The following is a 6,000-nucleotide window of genomic DNA, read 5'->3' as shown; positions in this document are numbered from 1 at the left end:
ACCACCCTCCTAGTGAAATAGTTTTTCCTAATATCCAACCTAGACCTCCCCCACTGCAACTTGAGACCATTGCTCCTTGTTCTGTCATCTGCCACCTCTGAGAAAAGCCTAGCTCCATCCTCTTTCAAGCCCCCATTCAGGTAGTTGAGGGCTGCTATCAAATCCCCCCTCACTTTTCTTTTCTGCAGACTAAACAAGCCCAGTTCACTCAGTCTCCCCTCATAAGCCATATGCCCAACCCCCTAATCATTTTCATTGCCCTCCGCTGGACTTGCTCCAATTTGTCCACATCCTTTCTGCAGTGGGGGCCCCAAAACTGGTCACAATACTCCAGATGTGGCCTCACCAGTGCCAAATAGAGGGGAACAATCACTTCCCTTGATCTGCTGGCAGTGCTCCTACTAATGCAGCCCAATATGTCATTAGCCTTCTTGGCAACAAGGGCACACTGTTGACTAATATCCAGCTTCTCATCCACTGTAATCCCCAGGTCTTTTTCTGTAGAACTGCCGCTTAGCCGGTAGGTCCTCAGTCTGGAGCAGTGCACGAGATTCTTCCATCCTAAGTGCAGGATTCTGCACTTGTCCTTTTTTAACCTCATCAGATTTCTTTTGGCCCAATCCTCCAACTTGTCTAGTTCACTCTGGACCCTATCCCTACCCCCCAGCCTATCTACCTCTCCCTCCAGTTTAGTGTCATCTGCGAACATGCTTAGGGTGCAGTCCATCCCATCATCTAGATCATTAATGAAGATGCTGAACAAAACCAGCCTCAGGACCAACCCCTGGGACACTCTGTTTGATATCGGCTGCCAACTAGACATCGAGCCGTTGATCACTATCCATTGAGCCCAATAATCTAGCCAGCTTTCTATCCACTGTATAGTCCATTCATCCAATTCATACTTCTTTAACTTGCTGGCAAGAATACTGTGGGAGACTGTATCAAAAGCTTTGCTAAAGTCAAGGTATATCCTGTCTACTGACTTCTCCATATCCACAGAGCCAGTTATCTCATCATAGAAGGCAATTAGATTGGTCAGGCATAATTTTCCTTGATGAATCCATGTTGACTGTCCCTGATCACTTTCTTCTCCTCTCAGTGCTTCAAAATGGATTCCTTGAGGACCAGCTCCATGATTTTTCTGGGGACTGAGGTAAGGCTGACCAGTCTAGTTCCCTGGATTCTCCTTCCTCTCCTTTTTAAATGTGGCCACTATATTTGCCTTTTTCCAATCATCCAGGACCTCCTCCAATCACCATGAGTTTTCAAAGATAATGCCCAATAACATCAGCCAACTCCCTAGCACCCTTGGATGAATTGCATCCAGCCCCATGGACTTGTGCATATCCAGCTTTTCTAAATAGTCCTTAACCTGTTCGTTCACCACTGAGGGCTGCTCACCTCCTCCTTATACTATGCTGCCCAGTGCAGCAGTCTGGGAGCTGACCTTGTCTTTGAAGACCGCAGCAAAAAAGCATTGAGTACTTCAGCTTTTTCCACATCATCTGTCATTAGGTTGCCTTCCCCATTCAGTAGGGATCCCACACTTCCCCTGATCTTCTTCTCATTGCTAACATACCTGTAGAAACCCTTCTTGTTACCCTTCACATCCCTTGCTAGCTGCAACTCCAGTTGTGCTTTGACCTTCCTGATTACACCCCTGCATGCTCTAGCAATATTTTTATTGCTCCTCCTTAGTCATCTGTCCAAATTTCCACTTCTTGTAAGCTTCCGTATTGTGTTTAAGGTCACCAAAGTTTTCTTTGTTAAGCCAAGCTGGTCGTCTGCCATATTTGCTATTCTTTCTGCACTTCGAGGTGGTTTGTACCTGCACCCTCAATAAGGCTTCTTTAAAATACAGCCACCTATCATTGCAGAGCTGCCGGGAGGGAGCTCCCCAGCACCTGGAGATCCCCTTTCAAGGTTCCAATAGCCTGTCAAAGTCTGGAACCTGTTGTAAGGCTGGTCTCAGGGGTCTTTGCTGCTGCTGGACTCCCCTGCCTAGACTCCTTCCAGACTCTCATTAGTGGCTGCACCCAAACCATTTTGATGAATGCAGAGACAAATTGTTGAAGCTGTAAAGCTCCCTTGGTGCTTCTGCAACAAGACACATCTGCAAAAGCAGAGATGGAGGAAGAAGCATAATCAGAGAGTAGCCACTGGGGGCTGAAGAAGTGATTTGAATTGTGCATCATAAAGAGGTGCTGACTCTCAATGCAGGGAGGGGAACATATACCTATGCTGACACTGGAATGTAAGCGACTCGGGCAAACCTTGGAAGCCGTTTAGAATGGGAGGTGACTGATGAGTTCACTCATTAATTAGTCACAGGTCTCCTTGCCAGTCCAGCCTTCCCTGTGATAATGCACCTTGCTAAGATCTGCACTGCAGATGGAATCAAATCTTGGAAATAACTGTCGCCTCCCTAGATGCAAAGGGACAAGGAAACCTCTCTAGTCTCAGTCTTGCAGAACAACTCCCCAGCTGAAGAAATAGCTAACGAGGAGGGCAGCCAGTAGCCCTTTGGGATGTGAAGATGCCACTAGAGCTGGGTGAATAATTGATTTTTTTTTTGGTTCAGAAAATTTGGGGAAAAACTTGGTTTGGATCAAACCGAATCTGACATTTTGGGGAATTTCCAGTGAATAAAAAAACAAACAAACCATTTTGCATCTGTGGCAAAACAGGGATTCAAATGGGAGCCTGCCCCATCCTAGCAGAGTGTCCTAACCATGGGGCTAAGTATGGGACTATCATAAGGATGGGGTGTTAGCACCACCACGTTGTTCTCCTCCCCTGGCTGGTTTGTCAATGGCCAAAATTATCCTTGCCAAATTTGCTGGTTGTTTCAGGTCGACCAAAACTGCATTTGTCATCCAATAATCTACTGATCCAAAAAAAGTAACCTGCCTAGATGCCGTCCTCCATCTCCCTGCTCCATAAGAGGCATCAGCTCCTTGTGTCAAGAGGGTAGGGCGGGTAAAGTCATTCTCAGTTGCTGTTGGTTTCCCTTGCACCGTGTGAGGGAAGTTGGTGCCGGAGGGGTGGAGCCTTGAGGCGCCATGTCTGTGAGGGTGAAAGGCCTGCCCAGCCCCAGGGCTGTGTGGCCTGGTTATCGGTATTCCTTGCTGCACCTGTAGGACATTACCAGCCCAGAAATCCCAGAGCATGAGCACTGGGTGCCATAGCCACTGTCTCATCCCAATCAGCACAGCCAGCCATGCTACCCCCTCTACCCAGCAGACAGCTGGGAGCCAGGCTCCGGCTGCCTCGTGTAAACATGCACTAGTGATTTCCCATTAGCACAGCAACATGGTCCAGTTTATCTGGTGCGGGACAGCTCAGTTCTGTTCCTAGTTCTGCCTCAACTGTGTGTCTTCTGGCATGTCAGTTCCCTTCTCAAAGCCTGCCTCTGTTATGGGTCAAACTCTATGGGCTGTGGTCAACAGGACATCAGATTCGAGCTGCGTCGGCACTTCAACAAAAAACACGTGGCTGCTACTCTCAGAGCCTGGCTCAACTGACTCAGGCTCATGGGACTTGAGCAGCAGGGCTAAAAATTGCTGCGTAAATCTTAGGCTTCAGCTGGAAGCAGAGCTTTGAGACACCCCTTCCCCACCAAGGGGGGGTCTCTGAGCCCAGGCTCCAGCATGAGCCTGAATGTCTACACTGCAATTTTATAGCCTTGTAGCCCAAGCCCTGCGATCCCGAGTCAGCTGATCTGGGCCAGCCGTGGCAGGGCTGTGGGTCTTCTATGGTCACCTAGGGTGTGTCTACACTGCAGTAAAAGTCTTTTTTACCTTTAACATCTGTTAATTTAAAAAGCTTCCAGGCACCTCTTAGGTATCTGGGCAAATGCAGCCCCAATTTGTTCCTGTGTTGGGCAAGGAGAAAAGGATACAGTCCTGACATCATCTTAATCAGCAGCGCTGCATCCAGTGCATTTTCAGAATCACAACTGCTAGCTCTGGTGAGAAGCATATGTTTTTCTCCTGTTAGCCCTGTAGGGACCATCCTCGGGGGTGGGAACAGAGCCAGATTTTGTTCTGGCTCAGGCATTATCAAGGGAATTATTAAGTAAATTCCATCTGCCGAATTTCTGAAGTTGCATAAGTGTGTGAAGGGAAGAGCCCAGCTTGAATCCCAGGGCTTGTGTATATGGAGAAATTGAGCAGCATAGCTGTTCTGAATTAACTATTACACTATAACTATTCTGGAATAAGTCCCAATGGTGGACACTCTATTCTGAAATATGTGACTTTATTCCTGAATGTTTATGTTGCTTTGGAAGCAGCATAATTATTCCAGAATAAAATCACTTTTATTTCGGAACAGTCTCCACATGGGACTGCTATTCCAGGATAGCTCTGTTAGACTGGAATTTAGCATAACAGAATAGTTATTTTAGAATAGTTATGCTATGGTGAATTTCCTCCATGTGGACAAAACCTCAGATCCCCACTGAGCTTGCAGGGCTGACAGTGAGAAAAGATGACTTCTTTACTGGTAAACTGAGTGCATTTAATAGAGTCTCTGACAAGCAATGAACATGGAATGCCACAGGCAGATCTCTAGAATCACAGCTCAGGCTAGAACTGCACTTTAAATTGCACTGGTTTTAGAGAGAGGCCAAAATCCCCTGTTGAACCCCCTCCCCACACCAAGGCTCTGTTCCCGTAACCAAGCATTGCTATGCAGGCTCACTTCTTACTTTTTCAGATGTGATTTTGCTTCAAAGAACTACCACTAGCCTCCTGCATGTCCTATACATGCAGGATCCCACTCCCACACATATCTCATTCATGGAGACTTGTTGATCGAATGCATCATTGTTTCATTTTATTTGCAATCCACTTAGAGATGCTTACTGCCCTGGTAGCATGGTGGGATATACTTTGAAATATCATAGCTAGAAAGCTGACATAGCACAATACTAATGTAACAGTAAAGTCGTCTGCAGGACTGAACTTGGTACTGCTCTTATCTGAAAACATGAATCTACTATTTGAGCTGAAGGATCAGGTCCATTAGCTTATGGCCAATTTTTACATGGTTTGGCCGCTAGAAAGAGACAAAGAGTCCCACTCTGTTAATGTACGTGACAGTCACCCAGGAAAAACAACGAGGAGTCCTTGTGGCACCTTAGAGACTAACGTATTTATTTGGGCATAAGCTTTCGTATGCTATAACCCCCACGAAAGCTTATGCCCAAATACATTTGTTAGTCTCTGAGATGACACAAGAACTCCTTGTTGTTTTTGCTGATATAGACTAGCATGGCTTCCCCTCTGAAACCAGTCACCCGGGGTTTTTACTTGGGCACAGACATTTTTTTCCTGATGGAAGCTGCTTATTAATCTCATTTCTGATCATAAATGGACACTCACTGTCTATTTTGTAAAATCAACCAGAATATGCAGTTCTGGTGCAGCAATTTTAATGCAGAACCTTTCCTGAGTCTATCATGTTGTTAATTAATTGCTGCTGGAGGAGTAAAATAAACAGAAAATTCATCCAGGCAGAGCTCATAAGATAAATATTTTGTACATTTCAAAAATATTTCAAACTTTTAACCACAGAACACTAGATCAGTCAAACCGAACCGCTGCAGCAGAGGCAGTTCAGACACACTTCTGAAATCGTCAGATAGCTAGATTAATTAATAATGAGTAATGTATAAGCATGCATTTTGCATATAATTTGATTATAATAATCCCAGAATCTGCAGCTGTTGTTGTACTACACAATTATTATGATTTCTTCAGAGCTCTGTTCTAGACAGTACTTCTTGTTTTGCTGAAGTTCAAGTGTTTCACTATCTCAACCCATTACTAATGGCATCTGCCCAAAATCCTTGAGACACTGATGCAGGAGATCCTCTTACAAGGCATAGTTAAAATTGGGGACCAGGGACAAGATTTTTAAAGATATTTAGGTGCCCAAAGATGCAGGTAGGAGCCTACTGTGATCATCAAAAGGACCTACTGTCACTTTGCA

Source organism: Gopherus evgoodei, chromosome 15 (genome assembly GCF_007399415.2).
Source record: "Gopherus evgoodei ecotype Sinaloan lineage chromosome 15, rGopEvg1_v1.p, whole genome shotgun sequence".
NCBI lineage: Eukaryota > Metazoa > Chordata > Testudines > Testudinidae > Gopherus > Gopherus evgoodei.
This window is presented reverse-complemented; position numbering follows the sequence as displayed.